The 21,258-nt window shown below is 37.2% G+C and overlaps 2 long non-coding RNA genes across 32 annotated transcripts in view; one reads left to right on the forward strand and one right to left on the reverse strand.

Annotated features, from left to right (window-relative positions):
* Nucleotides 1-21,258, forward strand: part of LOC140618114 (uncharacterized) — a 297,240-nt gene that overhangs the window by 121,216 nt on the left and 154,766 nt on the right. For 5 of the 29 annotated variants that reach the window (XR_012018308.1, XR_012018299.1, XR_012018294.1 and 2 more), the window contains one exon: nucleotides 19,614-19,680. The exons of 6 other annotated variants lie outside the window; for them this stretch is intronic. This is a non-coding gene — a long non-coding RNA (uncharacterized lncRNA). Of the gene's footprint in view, nucleotides 1-1,619; nucleotides 1,690-2,416; nucleotides 2,695-3,256; nucleotides 6,806-8,226; nucleotides 8,320-19,126; nucleotides 19,351-19,613; nucleotides 19,681-21,258 lie in introns of those variants that run through there. 18 more of the 29 variants (XR_012018300.1, XR_012018309.1, XR_012018303.1 and 15 more) reach the window with 13 other exon arrangements.
* Nucleotides 1-21,258, reverse strand: part of LOC140618116 (uncharacterized) — a 207,998-nt gene that overhangs the window by 113,236 nt on the left and 73,504 nt on the right. The gene's annotated exons all lie outside the window — the stretch shown is intronic.

Genomic DNA, 21,258 nt, shown 5'->3' on the forward strand with positions numbered 1-21,258 from the left:
GAGAGGCAGAGGGAGAAGCAGACTCCCCATGGAGCAGGGAGCCCAATGTGGGGCTCTATCCCAGGACTCCAAGATTATAACCAAGCCCAAGGCAGTCACTTGACAGACTGAGCCACCTAGGCACCCCTATTTCCTGTACTTTTATACCATATACCAAATTATCTATTCATCCATTTATGTATTCCCTTATTAAGACAGACAATATTAAGATAGATAATTATTTTTCTGTTTTTCTTTCCAATGTCCTTAGAATGTAAGTACCATATGAGCAGTATTTGACCTTTGACTGCAATATCCTTTGTACATAAAATAGTTCTTGGCATATAGAAGGTGCTCACCAAATATTTATAGAATTACTTAATAAATCATTTAATCCACTATGGTGGTTCCTGCTGCTCCATTGTCACCATTAGACATCAAAGAATGAAACAGAAGAGTAAAATTATTAAGTATGGTAGGGGTCAGGATGTCCTCAAAGGAAGGAACTACAAAAACCACAAGCACAGTGCTTAGTAACACAAACTGAGGGGGTCCCTTTTTCAAATAAAACCATTCTGGCTTTCCAGCAACGAAGACTACATCCTTTCAGTTGCTTGTATTAAAGGAAAAAAAGGATGAATTAGTTCTTTCAAATAATAGAGTAGGGTATTAAATTTGGGCTTTTCCTTCATTTATAGTACATTTTCATCTTTTATGGGACAACACTAGCCAAGAGAGAGGACAGGAGAAAGGCTTATTTTAAACAATATAAAACTGAGGAATTTGATTCCAAGCTTGGTGTGAAAAGAAAGCTGTATAAGCATGGAACTAAAACAGGAACTTAGTGATGGAGATAAACATTCCTATGTGGGTAAGAAGAAAAAGATGTCCAAATAAATGCTCAGGAATAAAAATAGTAAATTGCCTTAAAATAGTCTGAAAATTCATTTATGCCAAGGGTTCACAAATATTGTGATGACCCTTTCAACTGTGGCATTTTTCTAAGTATGGTTCCCTATAAATAGATTCAGAAATCCCTAAAGATTGGCGTGAGGAATCAGTTGGCAATTGAAATTAATTTCACCATTGGACTATCACTGTAGATGTTCTCACATTTCTGATATTACTGAAACCTAGGTGGTTATTGGTTTTTATTATCCCAAATACATATTACAACTTAATCTTTAAAAAATTATTTATTTATTTCATTGGTAGAGGGAAAGGGGCAGAGAGAGGGAGACAAGCTCAAGCAGACTCCCTGCTGAGCATGGAGCCCAACATAGGCTTGATCTCACAACCCTGAGATCATGACCTGAGCTGAAATCAAGAGTCAAACACTTAACCAACTGAGCCACCCAGGCATCCCTCACAACTTATTATTGATAGTAATTCTTGATGTGGAGCAAAAAGTTTGATAAAAATTCATCAATAATTTAAAATTTCCCTTTCCTCTAGAACAAAAAATTTTTGAAGTTAAATATTCAAGTGTTAAGTTGAACAGTTAAGAACTTCAGCTCAACCCATTTTTCTTGCACAGGGAGAAAGGTATCAGTAATTACAATTTTAAATCTATTACCAGTGGATTTGGAGAACAAAGCCCTGAGGCAGATAAGAATGCTACTTTTGTATCTGTTTTACAGGAGAGAAACTGAGCTCATGTGAAAGCCAGAGTCATTCACAGCCAGTAGCAAAGCTGTGAGCAGAATCAAGGTACCCTGACCCATGTTTAATTACCATTATAACAATACAATTTATAATCCACAAATTAGACCCCCCAAAAACCCCCAAAATGAAACAAAACAAAAAACCAGCTGAAACCTTGAATGACAGTGGATTAATAGCAAGCCTGGGAAAGCCAATTTAGCCAATCTGAAACTGAATTTCACTTACAGCAAAGTAGGGAGGTTAAAAGGCATAGGCCCTGGACTAGGACAGCTGATACTTGAATACTGGATAGACCATCTGGGCAGTTTATTTTTTGTTTTTGTTTTTGTTTTTTGAGAGAGAGGGAAAGAGAGAGAGAGAGAGAGAGAGAGAGAGAGAAAATGAGTGTGGGGGGAAAGGGCATAGGGAAAGGGAGAGAGAGAAGCTTATGCAGTCTCCATGCTCATGACCCTGAGATCATAACCTGAGCTGAAATCAAGAATCAGATGCCCAACCTAATGAGCCACCTCAGGCACCCATCTGGGCCGTTTTTAACCTCTGTGTGATATTGTCCTCGTCTGGAAAATGGGTTAATACTAATACCAACCTCAAAGGGTTGTTATAAGATAAGGAGTTAATGAGATAATGTTAAGTATTAAGAAAACTAAGCTTGGAAAAAAATGCTCTAGAAGCATTTTGTTACTAAGGTCAGTCTAAAATTTCTATTTTACTGATTGAGAATCAGAATTCTTAAAGGGCATGTTTTGATAATTTTATTTTGATCTTTCCCAAGGACAGAAATGCATGCCAAGGAAGCTATACAACAGGTATAACAGAATGTCTATCCACTGCCTTCACCCAAAATTACAGCTCCAAAACGTCAGTCTTGATGACAAGTGATTGATACCTTCAGTGATTTCATTGCAGGGAAAATTTGCAGTGAAGAATCAATTAAATTTTGGATTCTCCAAATGAGCAAAATGTTAAATAGTCAAAATGATGAACATGAAAGTCTGCCTATAACTAATGGGAAGACAAACATATGTGTTTGCAAAGACGTGCCTTCCTTTATTTATATGTTTTGTCCTTTCTTTCTGTCACATTTAAGAACTCACCCACCATTTCCAAAGGTTTTGTGTATTGCTGATTATTTTGAAAGGAGTGCCAGGTACACATGTGGGAGACCTTTCTTATAATAAAATTGGATTGGAAAAAGCAAAACTATGAATGTTTAGCAAAAACAAACTTTGAAAGGAAACTCAACTTTTTTTTTTTTTTAATGTTTCCTTGGGCATTTTTCTAAAATCAGCCTCGTTTCTGCATAATATTTTTCTTGGTTGGGCAAAGGCTGGTTAAAATATTCATTATTTTTTTAATGTACTATGCTGCTATTTGCAGCTTCAGGTAGTTAATATTTGTGTTTAAGCTTTGCAGTTCAAATGGGAAAATCCACCCTAAACAGCATTGCTGAACAGCATGAAGGAATCCTTCGAAACAGGAGGTCCCTTTCCTGAATACCAATCAGTGTGGCTTTCCTCTGTGGCTGGGAGAGGAAGCACTGACCAATGTTTGCACTCCACCATGTCCTGCATGTCACAAGCTTAATTTCTAACACTGGCCGCCTTGTCGACAGAGTTTCCGGATGGCAGAATGAATTGAACCTCTGAGGACGGATGGCGCTACTATGTCTCCAGATGACGTCAACGTCTTCTGGGACAACAGCATGAAAAGCTGAAATGTAATCAGCAAGAGCCTGGCTCAAGATTACCTCAAAGAGTATACATGTGTGCAAATATAACAGGTCGACCCTTTAAGAAGAATCACTGATGTTTATATGCCAGGTTTGGGTTAAATGCAAGTGTGGGAAGATAGCAAGAGACCTTTGAATGATGACTAAACAGGCTAAGGAAACGATTCTCTTCACATTCACAAATTTAGATTCAAATGATCATTTGCTAACTTCTACTGTAGGCCAAGTCCACATGTCTTATCTCATTTAATACACGTAATAACTTAGAAACTGTCATTTAGGAAAATAGAAATGCCAACACTGAGGTTCAGAAAGCCTTAACTATACTTTGCCAAGAGAACAACTGACCAACTATTTATTATTTTTTTCAAATATATCAACTGAACACTTACTATGTATCAGAACCCATGCCCCAACCACAGTGGAGGCACAATTAGGAGCAAGACAGAGTTGGGACATGAACTCAAATTACATGCAAAACTATGATTTATTCCTTACAACTTTAGTTAACTCACTGATCTTAGATCATTGTAGCAAGTTATCAGGTTATTACTCCAGACACTCATGTTACCTTTATATGGATATATGTGCTATATTTACATTTTTTTTATATTTTTCCACTTTTCTTTCTCATATGGAGAAGAAAATAAATAGCAACCTTATCTCTGTATTGCCTCCCAACCTCTCCATAATGTTTAATTATTTTCCCACAAGGGCTTCGAAATCATCAATTGTTAGAATGGTTTCTGTCCTTCCCAGGGCAGAAAAGGGGTTCCTTTCAGGAGACACTGACTTCTTGCCAAGGAACCTCTGAAATGACATGGAGGGAGAATGAATGTTTCTCTGTGATCTTCTCCTACCTTTTTTCCCCTTAACTCACTTCCTTTCACATCTTTATTGTTCTCTGGCCTAGCCTCCAATATCCACGCCTAGTTTATGAGCATTAGTCTAGGCTACATTAGCCAATATGGCACCACTACTGGTTCCAAAACTATGTGTACTCTCTAAAATAAAAGTTTTCAGGCCCCTCAATCTGGTCTATCCTACAGTCTAGGTTGTTGCTCTCCCAGATGTTGGCCATTTTTATCACAATCCAGGTATTTCAAGGGTGAGAAAAAAGCTTGACTTCTTTGCTTCTAATTGCTGTTTCTAGTCCTTTCACCTTCTTCCCCAATGACAGTAACAATAGTATCAATCTGATCACAAAAATCCAACTCTTTCATCCTATGCTGGTTTTCCTTCTCCTCACACTCTTATCTGTTAAGCTCTAGGTCACGTCCTCTCATTCATCCACATTATGGACAGTTGGCTAGTATTTTCATCTTTTCTCCTGTTACAAGAATGACCCAACACCCACATCCCACTCTCACTTCATTTGCTTGCCCTTCTCTTTTTTCTACTCTTCACCTTACTTCCCCACTCATACCACTTCTCCCTGGACCTTGTTATCTCATGTAAACACTCTACCTCAAAAATTTAAGCATCTTTTTCCTGATTTGACTTAATATTATATATTAACTATTTTTGTTATGGCTTTATTTTGGCTTCACAATGCTCTCACTTTCTATTTTCCTATACCTTCACATTCCTCAGTAACCAGTTTATATTTTAAGATACTTTAAACATCAACATTTGCTTAATTTATGTCAGAAATGGCCTTGCTTCTCTGTCTTTCTGTGTTTTCCTTACACTTTCTGGCAATTCCCATAAGTAGTCTAACATATTCTTTTGGTGCTCCACCCAAGATTTCAAATGCTTCTGGAGAAATTAACACAATAGGGCATTTAGATTCTGCTACCAAATAATTATCATGAATGAGCTCTCAATACCATTGGGGACTTGTGGATTCATTGCATTATGGGCTCAAATATCATGCCCTTCAACTGTATCCGTCCCCACCTTGCATACAACTTTAGAGCATGGGGGTTTCTTCCACTAAAAAGGAAAAGTCACTTTCCCCACTCTTTGATCCTGAATTCAGTCATTTAACTGCGTTTTGCCAATGGAATGCTAGCAGATGTGATGAATGCAGAGGCTTGAAAACATGCTTGCATACTTTAATCTCTGCTCTTGCATCTCTGCCTTGGCTACAAGAACATGCCTGGGCTAGGCTGCTGGAGATGCAAGACACTTGGAGAGGAATCACTCTTCCCAGTGACCCAGTGGAAGCCAGCTTAGATTAGTGACAGTCAACCGTTCTCAAAATATGTGAGGAAGCTCAAATGCTATTGTACTACCAGGTTAATCCACAGACTCACAAAATAAATAAATAAATAAATAAATAAATAAATAAATAAATAAATAAATAAATACATACATACATACATACATACCTATTGTTTTAAGTCGCTCCAATTCCCAAAACAATTTGTTTCATCTCATTCTCAAAAAATAGCCACATGCTTCAGAGAGAATAGAAGGAGCCTAATGCTAACTCCCTCAACTTCCTTCCATAAAGGCTACAAATGTTCTAGCATCTATATCTTCTTGTCCTGTGTCTATCCAGTCTCAATAGCGAGCTGACCTTTTTGCTGCCCATGGAACCTATCCTTTAGATCCAATCCTTTCCTATTATTATCTCTTCTATTTTATGTGTGCTCAGTCTTTCCTTCTGAACCATCTTCACTCTTCAATTAATGTCTATCTGGGCTTTATTGCCTTCCTTCTATGTAAAAAATTTACCTTGGGTCACTAGTGAGCCCTAAATCAAAACTTTTTCAATTCTCATCTCAATTTAACTTTCATAATGAGCACTCAATAACACAGGCTACTCTTTGATTTTTAAAACATTCTCCTGTCTCTATTTCTATGACATATGATGTTTTAGTTTCCACCTTAAATATTTATTTACTTACATCTTCACTTCAGATTAAGTCTCATTTATTGTGCCAAGGAATGTTATTTTTCAAGGTTTTATCCTAGGCCCTCTTATATTCTACATTAAAACAGAGAGATCCCATCTGGGCCAATGGCTTCAATTTTCACCTCACTACAGAGGACTCACAAATTAGTGTCTTTGTCATAGACCTCACCTCTGATCTCCAAACCCATTTGCCCAGCTGTCTCTTTGCTAAGTCCATCTGGATATCACTAAAGCACCTCAGATTCATAGCTAATAAAATAAAGTTCATTTTCTTCCCCCTCCCCAAATTGATTCTGTATTCAGTATTAACTATCTCAGAGAACGACAACTATCATTCATATGGCTAAATCTTGGAGTCATTCTTTACAACCTATCATATACGGCTAGCTACAAGTCCTAGGAATTTTATTGCTGAATAGTAGTCAACGATGGCCATTTTCTCCCCCTCTAGGGCCATTACCCTATTCCAAACTGCTATCTTCTCTTACCTAGACCACTGCCTTATAGTCTTACTGCCACCAAAGTAGACTGCAAATCTATAAAAATTATCCTCTCTTCCTCTCTTTCATGCACAGTTATGTTTAAAACATCTAAGTTTTCAATTCACTTGGATTAAACATTAAAATTCTTTTAAAAATAATTTAAAAGATTTATTTATTTTGAGAGAGAGAGAGAGAGAGAGTGTGTGTGTGTGTGTGTGTGTGTGTACACGAGTGGGGAGGAGAGAAATCCTTAAGCATACTCTCCACTGAGCATGGAGCCCATGTCTGGGTTCAACCTCAGGACCCAGAGATCATGACCTGAACTGATACCAAGAGCCAGCCAACTGAGCTGTGTGGATGCCACAAATATCAAAATTCTCAAATGCCTTGCAAGCTATGATCTGGTCACTACCTATTTTTACAGCCTCATTTCATACATGTATCCCTACTCTGCCATCAAGGTGCTCTGACCTTTTCTTCAGTTTCTTGAACTTTCCATGCACCCTCTTGCTGTAAGACACACCTCCAGATGAGTTGCAGCTGCCAAATCCCCAGGCACTTGCTACTTCTCTGGGCAGGAGCATCACCTGTCATACACTATATACCACCTTCTGAAAGATGAAGATCCACCCATCTGGATTTTTCTATGCTACCTATTGCTTCTTCCAACCACATGCTATCCTTTGTCTTCTTAGTTTCTACAAATCAGCTGGTCTCAGTTTGCCATCAAAAGTACCCTGATTTTGACATATATTCTTAATTGTGAAATATTTTATCATCACTATTCTTATCTATAAACCCCTAGATGAGTCTGATTAAAGCATATAGGAGTTTCAAAGAAATCCTTCACACAATTCTTCTCTCACTTTGGTTAAGTTCTATACTGTCAGGGGCTGTACCTGTCTTATTCACTAATGCATACACAGAGCCCAAAGCAGTGTCTGGCAAAATAAGCACCAATAAACATTTGTTGAATGAAGGGGGAAAGAAAATGGAAAAGGGAAGGAGAGAGGGAAGGGTGAAGGAGAAAGGAAAGGAAGAAGGGAGAAACTACATGGAATAAATATGATGTTGTTTTCAGGCCCCAGAAGCCAATTGTCACCAATCAGGAATTAATCCTGCCTCTTTGTGTTATAATTACCAAAGCAGTCTGTCCATAAAGAAGACTGAAATCTGTTCAACATATACCCAATTCATAATACTGTAGCGTCTATTCTTTCCTTAAGAAAAATACAGATGTATATTTTTTATGCAGCCCTGGAAAGGTAGTGTCTAAAATGCCCTCATAAGTCTCTAGAAAGTAAGTGTGAGTGCAAATCTGCAAAGACTCTCCTGGGTTGTGTAACATGCCTCTACAAGCTCCCCATCCAGTCCTGCAACCACATTGGAATGTAGTTGCTCTGATGGAAATATTTCAGTCCCTATAAACTGAGAGTTTCTCCTTTGACCTTTCTCTCTCCCTCTCCTTCAATCATTTATAAAACTTTATATTTTGTTATGTATTATAGGTAAATTTCTGTCTGTTGGCCTAATTCAACAAATATCTACTGTGTTGCCATGGTTGCGGTTTTGGTTTTAGTTCACCGTCAGCATTCTGAGAGGTAGATTCTGGATTCTGAAAATCCAGACAGGTTTATTTTATTTATTTATTTTTTGTCATGAGGTCGTTGTTGTTGTTTTGGTTTCCTACAGAATGATTATTTCCAATTAATGCTTCCTGTATATTTTGTCCAACAATTCAACAAATATGTATTGTAGTAGGAAGGAAGCAGAAGGCACCCTGTCTGCTACATCAGAAGCTTAGATAAGGCCCTGATGGGAAAGGTCAAGGGGATGGGGGTTAATAAGAAAGGGCAGGGGACTGCCTGCATCACCTTACCTCAGTTCAGAGGCAGTCTGCCCCAGGGTTGTTCAACCAGACATACAGACCAAAAAGAGAGCACGTCCAGTTTTACACATTCCCAAATTTTGTCCTCTAGTTTATGATATGAATATATATATATATTTCATATATTTCAAAACTGTGTATGTGTGTGTGTATAGTTATACACATTTTTATAGGATCTGGTAAAAACCCTCCACCTTTTCTCTAGAGGATCTAGGTAATCCTGACCCAAAAGGGTTTATTTGGATGAAGATGCAATGGTATGTCACCCTTCCCATTCTGTTGACTGGGATGGGTCATGGCTTCAGTCCAACAGGCTTGGTTTCTAACTCTCAACTCTACTACCAGCTGTCCCTAAAGGAGCTGGGCAGGGCAGGTTATGTAACATCCCTAAGCCTCTGTCTTCTCATCTCTTAAAATCTTAAAATGAGCTAATGATAAATGCCAACCTCCTGGAGCTTTTGTAAGAACTAAAGCCTGAGGTGCCCAGATAATAGCAGGTTCTTATAACTCTTGGATTCCTTCCCATCTTTCTTGTGGAACATAAGACTTACAGCATCTTTTAAAGTAGTATTGATTTTTACTGTGATTCAGGAAGAGCTGCTCACTTGAACAGAGATATTTGGCCTATAATATATATTATCTTGATCTCTTTTCCAGTGGAAAACTCTGACCCCCAAATTAGCTCTTCTACTTATTTTTAAATGCTATTTGTTTGTACTCTATTTAGCTTCCATAACACTTGGAGGGTTGTCTTATCTGAAGGTAGCATAAAAAACATTATGTGTGTTAAAATGTAGAAAACTCTATCTTAATTGTAGAATATCTTAGTTTTGGGGGTGCCAGGGTGGCCCAGTTGGTTAGGCATCCAACTCTTGATCTCAGCTCAAGTCTTGATCTCAGGGTTGTGAATTCAAACCAAGCACTGGGCTCCACATTGGACATGGAGACTACTTAAAAAAAAAAAAAAAAAAAAAGAAAGAAAGAAGAAAGAAAGAAAGAAAGAAAGAAAGAAAGAAAGAAAGAAAGAAAGAAAAAAATAACATCTTAGTGTTTCCAAGTGCACAATCTGATGAAAGATACCATGAGAAAGGTTAACACAAAAGCCTGGCCTTTCAGAGCTTTATTCATTCATTAACACATGCTCAAAGCACTGAATCAGTACTCAGCAATAATTGGTTACCAAAACATAACAAAGTCCTTGCTTTCATGAATTTATAATCTAAAGGTGCAGATAGATATTAATCAGGAAATCACACTAATAAATAATTATGAGGCTATGCCACTGCTATGTGTTCCATGCTAGGGAGCATGCACAGTACAAAACTTCAATAAACATTTGCTGAATGGATGAATGTTGGTTGAAATTGAAATAAGTATTCAAAAAGATAGGAGACTTGGTTTAGAGAATGGAGCAAAGAGCATCTCATATTGAGATCCGAAGGATGATTAAAAAATAATCAAGAAAATGCTTCTGGAGATGTGGTTTATGTATACAATGGAATATTACTCAGCTATTAGAAATGACAAATACCCACCATTTGCTTCAACGTGGATGGAACTGGAGGGTATTATGCTGAGTGAAGTAAGTCAGTCGGTGAAGGACAAACATTATATGTTCTCATTCATTTGGGGAATATAAATAATAGTGAAAGGGAATATAAGGGAAGGGAGAAGAAATGTGTGGGAAATATCAGAAAGGGAGACAGAACGTAAAGACTGCTAACTCTGGGAAACGAACTAGGGGTGGTGGAAGGGGAGAAGGGCGGGGGGTGGGAGTGATTGGGTGACGGGCACTGGGGGTTATTCTGTATGTTAGTAAATTGAACACCAATAAAAAATAAAAAATAAAAAAAAAAAGAAAATGCTTCTGGGAATGAGTGTTTCAGAAAGGGGATGCATGAGTTAGGGTTCTCAAAACAAAAACAAAAACCAATCATGTGTACACATACACATACACACACACATTATTTTATCCTAAGGAATTAGCTCGATTGATTCCCTTGAGCTGGTAATTCTGGGGGCTGGCAATTATGAAATCTGTAGAGCATTATGATAGGCCAGCAGGCTGAAAATTCAGGTGAGAGTTGATGTTTTACTGTTAAATTGAGATCTACAGACTGAAACTCAAGAAGAGGTTCTGTGTTAAGGGCTTGAGGCAGAATTGCTTCTTTTGGGAAACCTCAGTCTTTACTCTTAAGGTCTTTGACTGACCAAGATCCACCCACATTATGGAGGGTATTCTCCTTTACTTCAAGTCTACCAGTTTAAATGTTAACCACATTTGAAAATACTTCCTCAGTAACATCTAGACTGGTCTTTGAACAAACAACAGGACACATAGCCTAGCCAAACTGACACAAAATTAACCGCCATATGATGCAATATGAGCTAAGTCAAGAAGAAGCAATGAGACATTGGAGAACTGTAATGTGTCTGGACTTTGGAAAGTGAAGACAAGTATAAAGATGACTATAGGACAGCAGAGATAATAGAACATTTTCATCTTCACAGAAAATTTTATTGGACAGTGCTAGGCTGGACCAAATGGGATTTTGGATCCTGGGAAGCTGAATCTTCATCCTGCATATATTGAGAAACCACTGAAGCAATTTTCATAAGGAGGTGATAGGAGTGGTTTTGCATTTTAAGATATCACTCTGGCTTTTGTGGAAAATAGATTGGAGGAGGTCCAGACTGACCACAAGGAAACCACTGAGAAGATGACTGAAATTGTTTGGGAGAGAGATAATTTTAACTTGGACTCAAAGTTGGCAAGACTGAGAAAGAAAAGTCAAAATAGTGGTGGTTTGGGAAGACAGGGAGGAAACAAGTAACAATAGCAGCTGACATTTACTATATGTCAGGCAAAGTTTAAAACTATATAGATACTAGCTCAGTAACTCTGGGCACAACTTTATGAAGGAAGTTCTATTATTAACCCTATTTTGCAAAGAAGAAAACTGAAGTATAGAGACATTAGGTAACTTGCCTAATCAAAGAGTAAGTGGCTGAGCCAGATTCCGATTCTAGGCCCATCAATTCAATCACTACATGATACTGACTTCTGAGGGTATAGATAACTGTCTCTCAAAGGAGAATGACATTCTCATTAAGCAAATATAAGGCATAATTAGGTTCAAGGATCTTTATGTAGGGTCAGAAATAACATCAGGAAGTCAGCCTTAAAAATGAGCAAGTACAGACAAAGTTTTGACAAGTTGACATAGTGGGAAAAAAAGGTGTTCTAGGTGAAGGAAATAGGAGAAGCAAAAACATGAGAATGGTAATGTATGGAGAATATTAAAGATCTAGAAATGAACCAATTTGGCTAGAATACAGATAAAAGGAAAGAAGAAATGAGAAAGAAGTTTTAAAAGGTAGGCTGGAATCAGGCAAGTGACAGTATGGAACTTCATTTTCAACTGAACAATAATCAGTTAATTAACTGGTGGAAAATGGGGAGTAGCTGACTATTTCTGAAAGGTTCATCCTAAGTCTATATCTGGATACATTCCAAGAGAACATAAAATGATAAGAAACAGAAAGAAATTGGTGACAAGATAGAAGATAGAAGATAGAAGATAGAGATAGAAGGATTCTTCATTAGTCCAGTGAGAAAAAATATGTTCTTGAATGACATGGGCAGTAGTGAGAAGGGAGGAGGCGATTGAATTCAGAGACATGGAAGCAACTGAACTTACAAATACCAACTTGTCTGTGAGGGAAGAGAAGTAAAAGCTGACATAGTTCTCATGATTATTAAATATTAGCAATAAGAAGGAAGAAGACGGGATCCCTGGGTGGCGCAGCGGTTTGGCGCCTGCCTTTGGCCCAGGGCGCGATCCTGGAGACCCGGGATCGAATCCCACATCGGGCTCCCGGTGCATGGAGCCTGCTTCTCCCTCTGCCTGTGTCTCTGCCTCTCTCTCTCTGTGACTATCATAAATAAATAAAAATTAAAAAAAAAAAAAAAAAAGAAGGAAGAAGACAAATTAGGACAAGAGTTTTAGGTATATAGCATATTTTAGAGAATTTTTTTCTCTAAAAAGAAATGGGGATGGGGAAAATTATAATATTTATCAATTATAGCATCTAATTCTAAATAATCTTAACCCAGGAATTTTACAGTAGCCATATATTTTTTAAAACAATTTCAGAACAATATTTGTCTAGATTTCAAAATATTTTAAGAAAATACAATTGTTAAGTTTATGAATCTTTACAGAAAGAGAGAGATATGATTATTTCCATTTTATACATGGGCCAAATGAAGCATAAAGTTAAAGGCTAGCCTATGAATATATATTAGAAGCACAAACTGTTAAATAAACAACAATTCTTACAACAGTTCAGGATTTCTCTATGTTCTCTTACCTAATAATGTCAGAGCAAGTGCTAAACAGCTGTTTTGTAATCACAGCAGCTCATGCTGTATTTGCTTAGGACTAAAATTTAATGTCCTCTTCCATTCTTCTTTGGTCCTTCTCCTCCTCTTCTTTTCCTCCTTGTTCTTTTACTGGTTAAAATATCATCAATTATGATTCCCATTTAAATATCTAGGATTGAGGACAAATATACATTTGGTATAATTCTCATAATTCTTGTATTATTTTCTTTTATAAATGGCAAATGCCTTTGGGACTCTCTATTTTTCTGCTACTTATCTAGATCAGTAGGGTACTGAAGAATATTTAAGAATTCCTTCCCAATGATGCTGCAGTCTTCATGGATCATAACAGTTCTTTAGATTATATATTTTGCTAAGCAAATACTGAATTATTCTAACTTATTTCTCTAACTTGTCATGGGACCACCATGGTTTATAAAATAATCATTTATCATATATAAATCATGATCTAGTACTGGATATTCAATAGTGAATGGATCAGGCATTGTCCTTCTCTTCATGATATTTTTACTCTTCTAAGAGATTACTTGATTTTCTAAGTAACAACTAATTCTCCAACACCAACAAGATGTCCAAAAATTCAATTCAGTCCAATTCTGACACCACCAGAGTTAATTAATGCAGATCCCACAAGTTAAGGGCTCAGGCTTACAAGACTCTCTGTTTCAGATGCTAACCACAAATAGGGTCCCCAGGCTACCTTCACTTCTGACCTAGCTAACTACAAATTGAGTGGTTCCCTTAAGCTCTCCCTCTAAGTTCAATAATTCAGTAGGACACCTCACAGAACTCAAGAAAGTGCTACACTTACTATTACTGTTTTATTAAAAGGATACTACTTAGGAAGAACTAAATGGAAGAGATGCAAAGGGCAAGATTGTGTGGTGGAGAGGATGTAGCTGACTCTCAGCACATGGACATGTTCATCAACCTGAAAACTCTTCAAATCTCATTATTCAAAAAATTTTATTGAAATCTCTATAATATAGGCACAGCTGATTAAATCATCAGCCATTGGTGACTGAATTGCATCTTCAGTGTGCTTTGCCTCCTCAGGGATCTAATCTTTTTTTTTTTTTTTTAAGATTTTATTCATTTATTCATGAGAGACACAGAGAGAGAGAGAGGCAGAGACACAGACAGAGGAGAAGCAGGCTCCAGGCAGGAAGCCCGATGTGGGACTCAATCCTGGGACTCCAGGATCACGCCCTGGGCCGAAGGCAGGTGCCAAACCACTGAGCCACCCAGGGATCCCCCTCCTCAGAGATCTAGAGGTGGGACTGAAAGTTCCATCACTCAAAGGCTTTCAAGTGACCAACCTCCATCCTTAAGCTATCTAGAGGCCCTACCCTGAGTCACCTCACTAGCATAAACTCAGGTGTGGTTGAATGGCACTCATTATGAATAACCAAAGATGCTCCTTCACTCAGGAAATTCTAGGAAGTTTTAGGACCTCTGTGCCAGGAATATGAGACAAAGACCAAATGTATATTTTTCATTCTACCACAGAGATACAAATATACAGCCTGGAAATTAATTATAAAGATTTGTTCTTTTCTCTAATAACACCATCTCTAATGAACTTCACTACACATGCAGTTGTTATCACCTCTGCCCACTACACCTCTCCCTATCCAGACTCATCCCAATCCCAGATGGTATCCAGTGTCAAGATCTTCTTTCCACACTATATTGTTCAGAAATATATCAAGTTGAGCAAGGGGCCAAAGACACCCTTATATGAGATTCTGAAAAAGAAAAAAATAATGATGGGCCTATGTATAAAGAGACAGCAGGATTTAGAGATCCAGCAAAAGATGTGAGACAGTGACTAACAGCAGTAGAAATCCATCATAGAAATCCATCATCACCTCAAGATCTGGGAGCAGCAAAGATGCAAAATCACACTGAAAACTAGAGTGGTAGAAGGGGGGGCTTCCTGAAAGGAGCTGTTGTCCTGGAGAGACATCACCACTAGCTGGACATTAGGTACAAAAAAAGGTAGAGAATGGAGAAGGAAATAACCCAACCTCCCTCTTCTCTAGCCATTCAGTTTCCTACCAGTTATTTATATAGCTTGAGTGAGTCTGGGAGGTGTAGTCATTGACCCAATAATGTTATGACACATAGGAGGGAAGAGAAACACAAAATATTCATCTGTGGAAGAAATTAGAGAAACATCATTACACCTTCTGCTCAAGCTTGTATCTTTTTAATGACTTATGTGACTACAGCACACTGGCCCAATGAATATTAATAGCTAATTGCTAGCTACTGTTCTGAAATGCTCCCAAATTTTATTTTAATTCGTGGTATCTTCTATGGGTTATAACTCTTTGATTTGATGTAATCAAATACAGGTGTGTGTGTGTGTGTGTGTGTGTGTGTGTGTATGTGTGTAAGTGTGATTGTAAATTGCTTTATATATTTACTACTCTTTGAATAGAATTAGCTAAAAAATCTATTTAGGAACCAAGGTATTTGCTGTTTATTTAGACTTTCTCCAATTTAGCACTACTGTTTGTGTGTGTGTGTGTGTGTGTGTGTGTGTGTGTGCTGGTTAATTTACCATAAGTAGGTATTATGTGTTTTTTTTTTTTAAAGATTTTATTTTTAAAAGATTTATTTATTTGAGAGAGAGCAAGTAAGGGGGAGGAAGGATGAAGGGGGAGGGAGAGAGAGAAACTCAAGCAGATTCTACACTGAGCAGGGAGCCCCATATGGGGCTCGATCTTATGACCCTGGGATCAGGATCTGAATTAAAACCAAGAGTAGGATGTTTAACCACCTGTGTCTCACAGGTGTCCCAAAATATTTTATTATTTTTAAGTAATTTCTACATCCAATGTGAGGCTTGAGCTCACAACCTTGAGATCAAGAGTCTCATGTTCCATCAATTGAACCAGCCAGTCACCCCATGTATTCTGTGTATTTAACAACAGATCTGGCATCTACCCACTAGATGCCAATAGTGACCTTCTCTGAACAGTTGTGATAATCAAAAGTATCTCCAGATATTGCCAAATATTCCCTGGAGGCAAAAATCACCACCAATTAAGAACCACTACCCTAACTGTGTTATTTAAAAAAAGAAACCAAATAAATCACTAACTTCTTCCAATACTAATTCACTGATCATCTGCAGTAGATAGCCTACAAGAGAGTTTTCAATGATTCTTGCCCCTTTGTAGTCACACCCTTGTGTAGTTTCATGCTAGTCTAGGATGGTTGGTTTGTGTGACTAATAGAAAATAGCAGAAGTGATGGTATGCCACTTCTAAAATTAGATTATAAAAGATTACAGTTAAATCTGAGGCTTAGTCTATCTTGAATCATTTACTCTGGGAGAAGCCAACCGATACATTATGAGGACTCTCAGGCAGCAAATGAAGAAAACCATGTGGCAGAAAACTGAGATCTTTAGATAAAGATAGGAAGGAACTAAGACCTTCCAGTAGCCACATGTGTGAGAGCAAAAGCACATTATTCAGCCCTAGTTGAACTCAGGTGACTACAGTCCTGGCCAGAAGCTTGACTGTGATGTCAGAAGAGACTCTAATCCAGAATGACACAGACAAGCTGCCCCCAGATTCCCAAACCTCAGAAATTATGAAATGATAACATTAAAAGTTATACAAGAAAAAATATTATGAATGCAGTTAAAAGATAATGGATGTACTGAGAAAAGATTTGAGTGTGTTAATAATTTGTAATTAATAACTGAAAGTATAAAACAGTCCTTTTAACCAATAAGAAAAAAAAATGGATCAGGCTATGAACACACATTCATAGTTGAGGAAATCATACTGCCCATAGATACTATTTCCACCATAAAATCGGCCAAGCTTAAGAAGGACAGCAAAGACATGCTGATGGAAGTTTAAACTAACTCAATTTTAGAGATCAGTGTAGAACTATATTGTACAATATAAAAATCTGAATTTTAGGTATATATCAGGGCTAGAAATATTAACTATTTTAGATATATATCAGGGCTAGTGCATAAGGAAGACTATACAAGAATACCAATACATTGATTAATTTAATAAGCATTGGGGTACCTGGGTGGCTGAGTGGTTGAGTGTCTGCCTTTGGCTCAGGTCATGATTCTGGGGTCCTGGGATCAAGTCCTGCATCAGGCTCCCTGCAGGGAGCCTGTTTCTCCCTCTGTGTCTCTTATGAATAAATAAATAAAATCTTTAAAAAAAATTTTAACAAGCATCAATTGACCACCTGATATAAGCTAGACACTGTTCTAGGTCAAGGGGATTTACCAATAACATTTAAACAAAGTATCTCCTCTTAGTGAACTTACATTTTATCCATGAGATGACATATCAAGAAAATACGGATTAAGCAGGTGCTACTGTAGAACATGTGGCAAGAAAAGACCTAGCTGATATGGACAGGATTGAGCATAGTTCTCAAAAAAGTGAATGGGCAATTTAGGGCGGATATTTTGGGGGAAACTAATACTGAGGCAAGTGCCATTCTAGAAATAGAAAGAACAGTAACACTAGAGCAATATGATTGACAGATGTGATAAGAGATCAGAATGCTTGATGAAAAGGTTTGTAAACCATGATAATGACTTTGGATTTTATTCTCAGTGACATGGGAAATCTTAGGAAAGCACTAAGTAGAAAAGTAGCTTGTCTTCTATGTCACCCTGGCTGCTGCATATAGAATAGATTTTGAAAGGCATGAAAGAAGCTGGGAGATGAGTTAATCGGAAGCTTTTGACATTAATCTAGCTGAGAGAGTTGATGATGGCTTTGATTATCATGGACATTATCATGATGGCTTTGATTATCATGCACATATTCTGAAGATAGAGCCTAAGGAATTTTCTGATGGGTTGATAGTGAATGGGAATAGAAAAGAGAAGAATCAAGGCTAAAAACAGAAGAATCAAGAATTATTCCTGCTTTCTGGTCCTAGTTTCAGTATTTATAGAAAGTTGAAAATTGCAAACAGCCTAAATGACCATTAACAGGGGGAATGAATAAACCAATGGTATGTATTTGTATAACATATTATTATCCTAGTTTTAAATGATGGAATTTGATTGTTATGTACCAATTTAAAAGAATCTTGAAATCATAATTTTGAATAAAAAGTGGAAGGTGGAAAATGACACTCATACCATATTATTAATGGAAAATTTAAAAGATATAAAATAATACTATATTATATATATATATATATAGAGAGAGAGAGAGAGAGAGAGAAAATGAAGAAATATGAATACAGAATGCTGGTTTTCTTGGGGCAGAGAGTGGGGGAGAGAAAGTAGTGGCAGGGCTTTTGTTTGCCACTACGGTCACTTTGTGCAGACTTTTAAAATGTAAACCACTTCTGAAGCACATGCAACCTCACACCAGTATATATGGCTAGATTCAACCTACCCACCCCCAGCTGCACAGTCTTGGTTGGTACCTCTGGAAAATGGAAAATGAGGCAGAGGAAGGGTGAGAAAAAGACTATCTGTCTCTACAATTGCTTTATTTTTCTTAAAATAAAATAATATGTTTTGGAGAAAATATACCAAATGTTAGTAGTATATGACCATTCTTGGCATTGAATAGATGAGCAATTGCTACCTTGAACACTGTACTGTTTCATATGTTAGAAATACTTTATTTTTGAAAACTTTAAATTTTCTAAGAGCTACCAACTCTTAAGTACTTAAGTTGTTAGTGAGAACCAACTATGTGTATCACAGTATCAACTCTTTCATTCATCTTATGAGTTTGACAGACTCCTTGAAATCAGGCTCAGCAATTCATTTACTAAGGCACCCTTTCCTCATCTGCAAAATGGCATAAAAATCCCATCTGCCCTGTAAAGTTGCTGAAGATTTGTGATCCACCGTTAATATCGCCATCAGTGATAGTAATGACTATACATTGACAAAATGTGCTAGAGATAAGATTAGTTCTATTTTCAATGTTAGGAAACATAATGTCAAAGAAGTTAAGTAAGTTAAATATTTTAGTTTTCACAGATGTAAGAGACAGGATTCTAATTCAGCCCTGTTTGATGCAAAAATGTGTGATTTTACACTAATACATGCACCAAAAGGACATTAACTGAATGTTTCATGAACTAGGTAAAGGACCTTAAAAATCACAAGGAAGAGAAGACTACTGCTCATGAATGTTGTGATGCATAAGCACAGTGGAGAGTAGTTAAATGAATAAAGACAAGCTAGCAAAATATTGCCTTCAATTACAAAAGGAAGGGCACAATCACACAGTGTAAGGATCAAGCTTACAAAGAAATCAAGCTTACAGAGAAGAAATCAACTCCTCTGGGGACAGATGCCTGTTTCTTGTAAGTGTGCCATGCCAGTGTTTTAGAAGTACCTTATCACTACGTAGAGAAAAAAATGTGATGGACAGAAGTAAACTGACCCTGCATTTATAGCAAGCATTCCAAAGGGAAAAACCAACACACCATTTAGTTTAAGTCTGTAGTTTTAAACATCGAGGCCTATGATAATCAAAAATTTTGGTCATTCTTAGAGGCTGCTATTAAGATCTTTAGTTTGAATAAGAAAGCAAGCTCTTAAACTCTTCCTCCTCTGTGTCCTGCAGTCCCTGTATTTTACACAGTAGAAGTTTACTGCATTTATTTCCATGAAGGGTTACACATGCAGCCCAGGTGAGCTGAATCTACAATTTCTGTTTTATAACATTTTGTGGACTGAGAATGTCTTAAACGTTAGCACCTGTAGATTTCTGAATCTACACCTGGTTGACCAGGTTCTTCTTCTGTTTTTTTATAACGTGAATTCATATTTATATTTTATTGCATTTTGTAAAACAAACTGACATTTGAAAACTAACTGAAGGTGTTTTAGCCAACAGACACATAAAAAGATACTCAACATCATTCAGCATCAGGAAATACAAATCAATACCACAATTAGACATTACCTCACACCTGTCCAACAGCTAAAATAAAAAAACAAAAAAACACAACAAACAAGTGTTGGTGAAGATAGGGAGAAAAAGGAACCTTCATACACTGTTGGTGGGAATGTAAACTGGTGCAGCTACTCTGGGAAACAGTGTGTCGGTTCTTCAAAAACTTAAAATAGAATTACCCAATGGTCCAGTAGTCACACTACTGAGTAACTATCCAAAAAATACAAAAATACTAATTCAAAGTGATGCATGCACCTCTATGTTTATTGCAGCATTATTTACAATAGCTAAAATATGGAAGCAGCCTAAGTGTCCATTGATAGATGAATGGATGAAGAAGATTTGGTATCTATATCTATGTATGTATATATAGAGATATATGTGTGTGTGTGTGTGTTTGCGTGTGTGTGTGTATAACATACATTGGAATATTACTCAGCCATAAAAAGAATGAAATCTTGATGTTTGTAACAACATGGATATAGAGCTAGAAAGTATATTGCTAAGCAAAATAAGTCATTCAGAGAAAGACAAATGGCATATGATTTCACTTATGTTTGGAATTTAAGAAACAAAATAAATGAGCACGGGAAAAAAAAGAGAGGGAGAGAGAGAGAAATGAAGAAACAGACTTAGCTGTAGAGAACAACCTGATACTTACCAAAGGAAAGAGGGTTGGGGGGACAAGAGAAATAGATGATGGGGATTAAGCAAAGCAGTGCACTTGTCATGATGAACACTGGGTGATGTATATGTGCTGAGTCAGTATGTTTTATAACTGAAACTAATATAACACTGCTAACTACAGTGGAATTAAAATAAAAACTTGATAAAAATAAAAAAGAATAAAAAAGGATGTTTTAAAAAACAAATCCTCACCACCATCAATAACGTGGCTAATTGGAGCTCCTCGGTGGTGCAGTCAGTTGAGTGTCTGCCTTTGGATTGGGTCATGATCTCAGGGTCCTGGTATTGAGCCTGCATCGGACTCCCTGCTCAGCAGGGAGTCTGCTTCTCCCTCTCCCTCTGACCTCCCTCCCTGTTTGTTCTCTCTTTGTCTCAAATAATTAAATAAAATCCTTTAAAAAATAACATGACTAATCAATGTGCTGCAAGCCTTAAAAGTTCCAAAGAAGCTTTTTTCCCATAAAATAATTCAATTTGATATTTCTCCATCCAATTACAATTTTAAAGATTTTGTTTGTTTATTTGAAAGAGAGCAAGTGGGGGAAGGGGCAGAGGAGGAGAGAGAGGGAGGATTTCATGCTCAGCATGGAGCCAACTTGCAGCTCAATCTCATGATCCTGAGATC

This window comes from Canis lupus, chromosome 26, assembly GCF_048164855.1.
Source record: "Canis lupus baileyi chromosome 26, mCanLup2.hap1, whole genome shotgun sequence".
Classification (NCBI taxonomy): Eukaryota; Metazoa; Chordata; class Mammalia; order Carnivora; family Canidae; genus Canis; species Canis lupus.